This window comes from Sarcophilus harrisii, chromosome X (assembly GCF_902635505.1).
Source record: "Sarcophilus harrisii chromosome X, mSarHar1.11, whole genome shotgun sequence".
NCBI lineage: Eukaryota > Metazoa > Chordata > Mammalia > Dasyuromorphia > Dasyuridae > Sarcophilus > Sarcophilus harrisii.
Genome location: NC_045432.1, coordinates 65,964,679 through 65,977,042, shown reverse-complemented (window position 1 = coordinate 65,977,042; position 12,364 = coordinate 65,964,679). Strand labels below are relative to the sequence as shown.

Sequence of the window (12,364 nt, the reverse complement as noted above, 5' to 3'; positions counted from 1 at the left end):
AATGGTTGTTACTATTTAACATATTCAAAGAATTAATGAATCCTTACATTCATTTAGGCTTTTGTGCCTTACCTAGATTATATAATTACAAAAGATTGCGGATCCTGTTAAAAGCTTCAAGACAGAAGGTACTTGCTGAAATTACAAATCACATGTTTGTTTGGTGAGAGAGTATAAGAGCTCATGTGCTGATGAGAACCAATACAAAAAGATTGAGTTTTGTGATAAAGTGTTCAAGGATGCCATGTTGAGGAGGGAAAAAAAAGCTTTAATAATGTCTCCTTAGTTATAAGAAGCATTTCCTGATTCTACTGATGATGTATTATTGTTCTAGAAAGGCATCTCCAGATAGTTATGGTTTGTTTCTATTTCTCTCCCTACATATGACTACCTCCTATTCTTGAAACTTTATAATGTGCAAAGTTATTCAAGATTGAGGGGGTATATTATTTGAAATTAGCAAGTATTTTAAGCACTTGCTTAGTTTTTCCTAAGAGCACCTCTTGAGTGTCCCTTGAACTAGTTTGTTGTCATTATTTTCCAAAAGAATATACCACAATTGGTTATTGGGGCCATCTTGAACAAAGGTCCATTTCATATCAGACTTGACCTTCCACTCATCCTGAGACCAGCCTCTAGTATATAAAATGTAATTCATAACATACGCCATCTCAGCCACTCGACTAAAGTGTCCATCACCATTTACCCTGAAAAGTAAATTAAGTGGACCTTTACCACTCAAAGACCAGTAAGCTACATCTAAATGCTTATTTTCATAGGATAAGGTGGCAGCCACTGAGGTCATTTCTCAAGATGAACTGCCAGGCTCTACTCTAGAAAGTATATCTTTGATGAGCTGGCCACATTGTTTGAATGTCAAATATATATTTACCCAAAAGACTATTTTATGAAATAAATCACATAAGACAAGCACTCACAGAAGCAGCAATACAAGGGCACTCTTAAGGTCTGTCTGAAGAACTTTAGAATCAGTTGTAAGATGTGGGAGACACTGGCACAGGTCTGCCCATCATGGCGTGCCTGTGTCAAAGAAGGTGCTGTGCTCTATGAGCAAAGCAGAATTGCAGTAGCTCAGATGTGCAATGGTCAAACTATTTGTCTTTGACCTGTGGTAGAGACTTCCAAATTTGTATTGGTCTGATCAGCTGTAGCCAGACATACTATATGTTGACTCCAACGTCATGATGCCATTTTCATCCTCTTTGAGCATGAAGGACAAACAACAACCAATACATTCAGTACTGTGCCAAATAGATCATGTTTATCATCTTCAGCATGGCTTTTGATTATAAACACACATCTTTTCTTCAAGTTCCAGTCGAAGATTGTTGGAGATCATAATTATTTATAGCCTTTAGTTCTTCCAGCACTAGATGTACTTCTACTCTGGATTGTGAAGGACAGACAAGAACAGCCTTTAAACTTTAGTTTTCACCGCCTGCTCTGGTGTTTAGATTGAAACCTACTCCTATCTGACAGTTCTGCAACTGCTGCAGTTGCTTCTGCTCTACTCAGTGAGTCTGAGCCTGGGGCTGAGGTCTTTGTTGCAGCTGTGGTTGTGGTAACTGAGGCTGCTGTTGGTGCTGCTGGCTTTGTACTGGTAGTAGTGGTCAAACTAATGGCCGATGCTTCTAGATTATAGTCTGAAGAGGCAGAACCTGCTGGTTGGATGAAGCTTTTACCACTGACCCTTTGTCATTTCAAGTTCCAGTAGTCATGTTGGGTTTTATAGGAACTGGTGTTATATTAGCTCCCCCAATTCCCATATCGCCCTTGGCTTTAAGTTTTGATTGAGGTCTGATAGACTTTCTGACAGTGGTAGAACAAGAGATCCGTGTTGCTGCTGAATTACTAGGAAGAGGGGCACTATTGGCTGCAAAGCTTATCACACCTGTACTGCTCATAGTGGAACCCACAGCTTTTGTCATGCCAGCTGTCACATCACCATCAGTTTTCAGTTCAGTCATGCCTTGTTCAGTACTACTAATGCCAGACATCTTGTTCAAAGTTTCAGTGCCAGATCTAGCCAGTTCACCAGTTATGTCTCCCCAAAAGAACTTGGTGGTAACCATACAAACATAACTTTGGGGTGATTGCCTCTGAGATCCGCTTGTCTGCCATGTGGAGAAATCTGCATTCCCAGGACAGAGGTTAAGTCCATGCTGACCAAGGAATGGGGGAGAATTTATTAAAACCCCAGGTTGACTAAACACACCAGGAGGTATATTAAGATGTTCCCTATTGTTTATTTATCCATAGGTTTTCAAATGTGGCATAGGTGACTCCAGCTGTGGACCACAGATGGAGCATGGTAACTAGACAAGTGTGGATCTGCCTTGGTTGGATTGTCCAGCTGTTACTTTGATTGGGCTGGCAACTTAAATGTGGCTCAGAATCATCATCATTCACAGCATCTTTCTGGTGAATCAAACCATTTTGTACCAGAACCCTTTTTCCTTGCCCTTTAGGTCTGTGGTCCTACAGCTAGCCAATCTCTCTACTTTAGCACCAAACACAAGATCACTGATCTTGTGAGAGATGAGCTCTACATGCAGCCTGGACCCAGTTTCTCTGCTTCTGCTGATTCTGTCTTGAGCTGTGGCACTACTGGAGGATGCTTGTACCTGATGGGTAGGTAGACCAACATCACCTTTATGGAGCTAATGGCAATGAGGAAGAGATAGTGATCTCCAGGCAAGGATGGAACCCCATCAGGTCTCATCCTGGCTGAGATGTTACCTTCCTTGCCTTCCTGATCCAAGCTAGTGACTGACATCCTTCACTGTGACCCAAGAACTGCAGTTGCTTTTGCCACGGCTACCTGCTAGGCCTCTTCCCTTACCTGCATTTAACTACTGGAAGAATTGTCATATGAAATGGAGTACCAGAATATCTTAACTTGTCTCCTGAGGAACCTGTATATGGGTCATGAAGCAAGACTTAGAAGTGAATGTGAAACAACTGATTACTTTAAGATTGGGAAAAGACAGCTGTACATTGGCACCTTATTTATTTAACTGATATGCAGAATATGTCACATGAAATACCAGGCTGTATAAATTAAAAGCCAGAATTAAGGTCGCCAATACAAATATCAACAATGTCAGATATGCAGATGGTACCATTCTGATTGCAGAAAGTAAAGAAGAATTAAGAAGTCTCTTGATGACAATGAATAAGGAAAGTTGGCCTGAAGCTCAGCATCATAAAACTAAGATCTTGGCAGTTGGTCCCATCACTGCCTGGAAGATAGAGGGAGAAGCAATGGAAGCAGTGTCAGATTTTGTATTCTTGGGCTCAAAGATCACGGCAGACAGTAACTGCAACCGTGATGTTTAAAGACGTTTGTTCCTTGAAAGAAGAAATATGGAAAATCTGGCAGAAATATGGCCAAAAAGCAGAATCTTCACCTTGATGACAAAGATCTGAATAATCAAAGCTAATGTTTTTTTCATCAGCAATGATGAACTGTGAGAGTTGAACTATAAAGAAAGCCAAGCCCTACAGAGTCCACACTTTTGAACTGTGGTGCTGGAGAAGACTTTTGAGAGTCCTTTGGACATCAGGGAGATCAAATCCATCAAAAGTGAAAGAAATCAATTCATGCTGTTCACAGGAAAGTCAGATACTGAAACTGAAGCTGAAATACTTTGGCCATATAGTGAGAAGCCAGAACTCATCGGAAACTTCCTGATGTTGGGAAAGATTGGAGGCCAAAGGAGAAGGGTATGGCAGAGGATGAGATAGGTAGATAGTATCATGAAAACATGGACCATGAATTGGGACAGACTTTGGGAGATAGGGGAGGATAAGAAAGGCCTAACATGTTGTGATCCATGTGGGCATTAAGAATCAGTCACAACTGAACAACTGAATAACATCAGGTGAAAAAGAGAATAGACTTAGAGTGGACTGCAAAGGACAAGAACTGTGAGCAGTAGTCAGAAATTGCACAGAATCAGATTTTGACTCAATATAAAGGAAAATCTTGCTAACAATTATAGATGGCAGAAGGTGAACTAAGCACCTGGGGCCAAAGAGTTTCCCATTACTGGAAGTATTCACTTGGTGTCCGGATGACCTGGTCGAGGATATTGTAGAAGTTCCTGCTTGGGAACAGGATGAACAGGGGACAGGTTTTAGGAAATTTTGTCTCCTTTTTACCTCAGTTGAAATCCTTCATGTATTCTTCACTTTATAAACAGTGGAGACTTCAAGTGGGTTGTAAATTGGACACAAGTCCATTTGGATGCTTCTCTGACATCAACCTAGGTTATAAAGTTCTACCTCAAAACTTAAAAATCTTTTCTGTTCTGGAATGTTTGAGGAAAACACAAGAGAATTTATTCTTATTTCTATCCTCAATAACATTGTTTTATCTGTTTCCTTCAATTTTGTTTTTCATTAGTTGGTGCTATTTTCTTCTATAACTTATATCCACATTGGGGATGCATAATTTTGTTGTCTTTTCCCTTCCTTCACTATTAAAACGGTTCCCAATTATATCATTGTCATTATCATATTCACTGGTGTATTCGACTTCAAAATATATGAAATAAAAATGATACCATTATTTCCTTTTGAAGATAAGAATACAGTTTTCTACCTGTCAGCTTTTAAACCGTCTGTTTTGATTTCAGGTAGTGAGCTCGTTGCCTTCCTACTTTCCCCCACCTGCTGGTGATTGCATATTTTGTTCCCCAACCATTGGAAACATGAGTTCTTTATGTGAGACTCCCCTTTTTTCTTATTATTTTAGTTAAAGGTTTTGTGTAAGGGTTGACCTACTGATTCAGTGCCAAAGCTATACTGCTTTATACCTCCAAAAGAATATAGGCTTCTTCCATGTTTATTTCAGTTTTTGTGAATTAAATGTGAATATTAAAAGAAAATATTTAATTCCATCAAGGATTTCTTATTAAAACTTTTCTCTTGACTGAAGGTAGTTCCCTCCCTATATTGAAAATCATTAAATACTTTTTGTATGTTGTTGTTTTAAGAGACTTTAGCTATTTAATAAACCAGACTGCAAGCAGAGGCTATAAACTCTTAGGCATTAGCTCTGAAAGAAATTGCTAAAGCTTCCTTATCATTGTAATGTGTTCTGAGTTTTCTCCCTAACTTGTACTCAAATTCAGTTAATTACAGGGCTGCCATGGTTGGTGGCTTCCTCGGTCTCTCAGTTGGCAGTAAATAAATGTTGACACATACGTGTGTATGTGCGTGTGCACGCACATGTGCCCGAATGTGTGTGTGGTTATTTGAGATGGGAAGCAATGGAAAGGGAAGAAGTAATTAGATATTTCAGGGCAACTTTTTATTATTTATTTAGCAAATGCATTGCTGAACTAAAACTTGCCTTGTGTAAATATGTGGTAATGAGACGAAGCTTCCTTTTCCAGATGGCAGATGTAAATAGTCATTTGATCCACAAGGCAGGCACTATTTTGGTTAGATAGCCTGTAGTAAAATATGGACATCAATTAAAATTTAGCCCAGCACCTAGAATTCTGAGCCTAGCCCCCCACAATTAGCTACCACATTAAGTGGTTTATACCTGAGACTTAATGAGAAACTCCCCACTAAATATGAATCCTATTCATTTCCCTTTATGACTAGTCTGTTGCTGGGTAAGGGGCATGTGTGTGTGTGTGTGTGTGTGTGTGTGTGTGTATGTGTGTGTGTGTCTGTGTCTGTGTCTGTGTGCGTGGCTTAATCTTTGGCCTCCCATGACCTTAATGACCGGCTGGATTTATAATTTGCTATATGCAAACTCGCTTCCACATGAGGAAAATTATACTAGAGTTCTCAGCATGGATTATGAGGGTCAGCAGAACTAAGCCCTGATGCTGTGAATTTCTTTTATATTTTGTTCCCTAATACATAACATTGTGCTCTCCATGAAGCGCAAAGCAGTAAGGTAGAGTTTTCAATTTCTTCTGGGTAGTGAAATTGAAGCAGCTTTCCGAATTACTGGGTAGTTCTTCATATATATGAGCTTTGCAACATGTATTTAAAAGCAGTGACTTTTTCCCTTCCCAGAGCTACCTGGGTAGAAGGCTGGGGGCAGTTAACAAGGAACTCTTAATATGTTAGGATTGACAGAAGGAATGCTTAGCTTCTTGGATCTCTGCATTTCCAGATAGATCCCTAAGAACTTGAATGTTTAACCTCCCCTGACGACAGTCATAATCTAGTAATAAGAGCTGATTTTTATATAGCTCTTGAATTTTTGCAACATGCATTATACTCATTATGGCCCTGGACCCTTATAACAGCCCCTCAAAAAAGATTCTCTAGATGTTACTGTCTCTGTTTCAGAGATACAGAGACTAAGTAGACTCCTTGTCTCTAGTTACCCAAGATGTAATATTGGAATTGCGATTTGGACCCAGGTTTCTTGTAAGCTCAAGTCTTGTACTTTTCACTGATACTTTATAATAAATTATCTTATTTGTTATTTATGGAATTATTTTTCTTTTGAAGTTGGCATTTGGGGTGGAAGGCCATTCTTTCCTTTACCTGGAATGATAAGCCCGTTCATTCCCTTTTGGTTTTTTTGACAGTATTGCAACCCAGGCCTTTATATTCTTTGTTGCTGCCTAAAAAGGAGCAGCGATTACTTATCACCTCTTCCCTTACTCCCCCTAGGTTTTTAAGGCACTATATCAATATAATGGGGTCCATTTTGGAATTCATCCTCTTTTCCATAGATCCTAGATCTTTTATCCTAGGCAGAAGCCTATTAGGGGAATGGAAGAACTGGAATGAGAAAACCTCCTTAAATCTGTTGGTTCTATGACTTTTTACTCCTCTATCAATCACTCATATCTCCTTTCACTTGTTCCTCCACCTATGGTCTTGCGTGTTCTTTCACTGTAATGCCTTTCTTGTGAGCTTTATGTAAAAAGACAATCTTTCATTCTACATGGCCATTTGAAAAGTTGTTTTCTACTTGGATAAGAGAAAACTACTGTAACACAAAATGAGATACAGTTTTTACATGGTTGTTTTCATCTTGAAAGAGAAGGGAAAGAGTGATTTTGTCAACAAGTTGCTTTAATTTGTAACTTGTAGTCGTAATAACCTGAAATTTTTGCAGCATCTACACATAAGAAAATTCAGTAAACAGTGTTTCTTAGTGATTCTGTTAGTTGACTCTTGCTGTTTGAATCCCCATTATAATCAGTATTTAAAATCAACATCCCCCTTCATCTGCATTTCAAAAGTATAGTTGGGGCAGGAGGATTTGAGTTTCTTTAGATTGTCAAGTGCTTCTCTAAACAGGTTAGTGGAGTGGAATGTTTTCCAAGATGAAGCCGTGACATAGTTTTCCAGAAACATAGATTGACCTTGTCCCTACTGAGTGCAGGAAGCTCCCCATTTGGCCTCTCTCATCTGGAAACACACAACTTAGGATCTCCCAAATGCACTCATCACCTGAAAAACCACATTCCCCCCTCGTCCCACCGGTTTTCCCATCATTTTGCAGATATATGACAGTAAAATAGCACTGCAGGCAAGTCTACGAGAATTGTAAGGGTCCCAGAAATTTAAATGGCTAAGGAAAGTGATTTCAACGGCATGACTATGCAGGAATTAATATATCATACTGAATGTTATGCCTTCATAGAGTACATATAAATAACTATAAAAGCAAGTGTCTGCTTATAAAGGGACCAGAACATCACTTTGAAAACAATGTATAAGTCGCAGTAATTTCCAATAGCATATGATTTCCTATTTAATGAGATTTAATGAGACTAAATGCCTTTAGTAATTTGGTAGGAATCAAAGTCTCAAAAAGTTTAATTTGCTCATTGAAGGTTCTGGAAGTCATGTTACTAGTTAGTGTTAGTACTTGTCTCTTATTGATTACTTTGACTCTAGATTTGGGAATGGATGACCATCATTTTAAAATTCCAGTCTTAGAGGCAAAGTTAATAATAGATCAACCTTCATTATCACTGCCAATATTGATTTTCCTCTCTAATGTATGTAATGTGGAGGACTTGATCGAACTAGCCTAAGTTGTGTTCAAGATAGTCTCAAGAAACATCCTGAGGTCCCCAAGTTTTATGTCTGTTATCAAGAGAAGGGTGGAAAAGCAGAAGCTGCCGTGCTAAATGTAGTTAGAATGAAAAGCTAGGAGTATTTGGAAAGAACTATGAAGAATAGGGCTTCCTGAGAAATAGAATACTCAAGAAGCTTGCCTAGAGTATTTAGAATGTTTGGAAATCATTGTCAGGAGAAGATTTTAAAAGGTCCTAGTTCCCTTTTCCAGAGAAATCAGAGAGAAACCAGAAAATAAGATGGCCAGAGGGACCATTTCAAAAGTTGCAAGCATTTCACAGTGGCATTGCCCTTTTGGTTTCAAAGACAATAACAGAGTGTTTGAGGGAAACTTATTTTACTGCTCCATCTCTTCCACAGCCTCTCCCTCTTCCACATACATGTTGCTGCATGCTACAACCTTGGTTTAAAGACTCTCCCGTAGTAGAACTTGATAAAATTGTAAGAAGCCATGTTTGCTGCCCCCTCTCTGTTGGTTCAGTTATAAGGGCTCCTCTCTTTACCTGTGTCCATGTATTCCTATACTAGGCTATTTGTGCATCCATAAAAATGGCAGACCATCAAGCAAACCAGTTACAATGACTAGGTCATTGCTACCAAATGTGAAGCCTCAGAGTAGAGTTCTCGTCCTCCTCATTTCCTGGAATTGGCACCAACAGACCAGAACTAGCTAAGTTCTCACCCTATAAAATGTCCAAAGGGCTTCATCATTCTTTTGTAACACTTTCTTCCATTGGAACAAAATGGTGAGAGATTGTTCCTATGAGGAGGACTTTTGCATTTTTTTGCTTCTTAACCTATTAAATATGTAGTGTGCAGATTTGTAAATGGTCCATGTTGCCTGAAAAAGTGACTATGATTTTATCTGGTGTGTGATATTTCCTGATTTTGACAGTCCATAGTGGAAAAATACCTCGAACCATGAAATAATCGAGGAAATAGCTGACATTTCAGGTTTACAAAGAATTTTGCCTACATTATTTTATTTAATGCCTGTAGCAACCCTGTGGTAGAAGTACTAATATAATTATACACACACACACACACACACACACACACACGCGCGTATGTATATATTTCATGGCTAGAGAAATTAAATGACCTCTCTAGGTAATTCTCATGGAGACACAGTCAGTGATTCTAGCCTCGGTCTTTTCTGAGTCTAAGTCCAGTACACTTTTCAATAGATTGGATTGTAGCCATGTTTAATGTGCCATGAAGAAAAAGATTTTTGTGATTTTCAGAAATCGATTCCATCTCATATAGGAAATAACTAAGATTAAGTTAATTATATCAGGCAAATAAAAAAGGTATAGATTTAATGTAGGTAACTATCTTTATCTAAAAGAATGTAATCTGAGGAAGAATATAATAGTGTAAGGAGATCTAGTTTCTGTGGAAGGTAAACCTCAGCAGGGTATCTTGCTCTTTGTAAGATTCAGAAGGAGCAGATGAGGTTGCTAGAGAGAGTCAGAGAGGGACAGAGGGAGACAGAGAGAGAGAGAGAGAGAGAGAGAGAGAGAGAGAGAGAGAGAGCAGAACCCCAAATAGAATCAGGATTGGGACAATAGGAGCTCCTAAGCTTGAGGCCATAGTAGTTGGTTATTAAGTAAACATTTATTAATCACCTACTGTGCATCAGGCATGGTACTAAATCCTGGAGATACAAAAAAGAAGGGAAAGACAAGTTGGGTGCTCAAGCCATTCATAATCTAATGGGAAGTCAACAAGCAAACGAATATGTACAAAGATGCTATATATAGGAGAGGAAATAATTAACAGAGAGAAGGCACTAGAATTAAGAGGGGTTGGGAAAGGTTTCCTGTAGAGATGGGGATTTTAGGTGGAATCTGAAGGAAATCAATGAAGCCAAAAGATAGTCATGTGTTGGGAGAACATTCCACACATGGGAGCCAAAAAAATGTCTCTAGTTGAGAGCCAGAATGTCTTTTTAATGGATCAGCCAGGAGATCAGTGACACTGGATTTATTGAAGAATACATGACAGGGAGCAAGGTGTGCCAGGAGTGGCTGCAAGTATTTTGTGTTTGATCCTAGAGGTGATAGGGAGCCACAACAGTTTATTTAGTAGGAAAGTGACAGGATTGTACTTGTGCTTTAGGACAGAGGTATCAATAAGCAGCAGAATAAACCACGTATTGCCCACTGTATTCCCGAGGGAAGGAAATTAGATTAAAATGTTATTCAGATATGTTTAATAAAATAAAAATACAATAAAACATAAATAATAGCCCATTTTAAAATTAAATTGATGTTGTCCATAGGAATTCTTATATGTGGATTAATGGACTCTATTCTCTTTTTTTATAATAATACATTTTTTTTTTCAAAATACATGCAGATAGTTTTCAACACTCATCCTTGAAAAACTCTGTTCCAAAATTTTCTCCCTCCCTCCTGCCTTCCCATACATAGCAAGTAATCCAATATAGATTAGACATGTGCAGTTCTTCTAAACTTATTTCCACATTTATCATGCTGCACAAGAAGAATCAGATCAAAAGGGAAAGAAAAATGAGAAGGAAAAAAATTACCAAGAAAATAACCACAGAAAAAAGGTAAAAATACTATGTTGTGATCCTCATTCAGTCCCCATAGCCCTATCTCTGGATACAGATGGCTCTCTTCACCGCAAGATCATTGGAACTGGCCTGAATCATCTCATTGTTGAAAAGAGCCACAACCATCAGAATTGATCATCGTTTAATCTTGCTGTTGCCATGTATAATGATCTCCTGGTGCTGGTCATTTCTTATAGAACAATACTATTCCATAACATTCATATACCATAACTTATTCAGTCATTCTCCAGCTGATGGGCAGCCACTCAGTTTCCAGTTTCTGGCCACTACAAAAAGGGCTGCCACAAACATTTTTGCCCATGTGGGTCCCTTTCCCTTCTTTAAGATCTCTTTGGGATATAGGTCCAGTACTAACACTGCTGGATCAAAGGGGATGCACAGTTTGATAGCCCTTTGGGCATAGTTAATGGCCTCTACTTTTATTTGAGTTTGATATCACTGCTTTAGGAAAATCACTTAATTCCTTTTTTTCTTTTTTGCTGAGGCAATTGGGTTGAGTGAATTGCCTAGAGTCACACAGCTAGGAAGTGTTCAGTGTCTGATATCAGATTTGAACTTGGGTCCTCCTGACTTCAGGGCTGGTGCTCTGTCCACTGCACCATGTAGCTGTCCCAGAAAATTACTTTAATGGCTGAATGGAAGATGTACTGGTGTGGGAAGAGACTTGAGGCAGGCACACCTACCAGTAGCTATTGAAGTATTCCAGGTGTCAGGTAGTGAGGGCCTGCACCAGGGTATTCACAATATCAGAGGTGAGAGAAGAGGCATATATGAGAAATGTTGCAAAAGTCACATTGGTAGGCCTTGATCATATACTTGATATGGGGATAAGAAACAGTGAGGAGTCTTGGGTAACATGGGTTGTGAACCTGAAGTAGTGGAGGATGTTGTGGCCACCTGCACTAATTGAAATAATAGAAGGAAGTCAGAATTTATGGGAAGGAAGTTAAGTTCACTTTCGGACAAGGTGAGTTAAAGATGTCTTCTAAGCATCCGGTTTGAGATGTCTGAAAGGCGGTTACATAAATGAGAATGGGAATCAGTTGATCGAAAAGACAAAATAGGGAGATTTGAGAATGTCAGCATGGAGATTATAGTGACCTTTTTCATATAAATTCTATGTAAAGGATGTACTTGCTATTGTAGAAGTGTGACACTATTCTTACATATAGTGATTTGGGAAATTCCAGGTGGGCTTGTATAGAAAACTTTTTTCTAAAAGAAAATAATTTTTTTATTTTTGGATAAAGGGCCCAGGTATAGTTGTTGGATTGTTCTTATGGAATCAGTATAATTATTCCGCAAGGCATCTCAAAATTCTTACATATTTTTCACATATTTAATAGATTTCATTCAGATGATGTCAGAATTAGAATATCCATCAAAGTTGAGCAAAAGCCAAAGGAAAAAGTGACTGTAGTTCTAGATCACTTGATCTATCCAAGTGTATGTGACTCTTGTTTCTACCTCAGATAATACTTTGTGAACCACATTTAGTATAGGGTATCAGCAAATAGCAGTGCTGTGATTAAATCTCCCCTCCAGGTAGGGATTTTGTTTTTTTCTATAGAGAGGACAATTTAGATAATTACTAATAAAACAGGCTTATCACTTATAAAAGTATACTTACTAATATTAGTAAAGATTCTGAGCTTGTGGTGCTTGACA

General features: G+C 38.6%; 1 pseudogene; it reads right to left on the bottom strand.

Annotated features, from left to right (window-relative positions):
- Positions 1-352: 352 nt before the first annotated feature.
- On the bottom strand, positions 353-5,178 carry LOC100926927 (annotated as a pseudogene).
- Between the last annotated feature and the right edge of the window lie 7,186 nt (positions 5,179-12,364).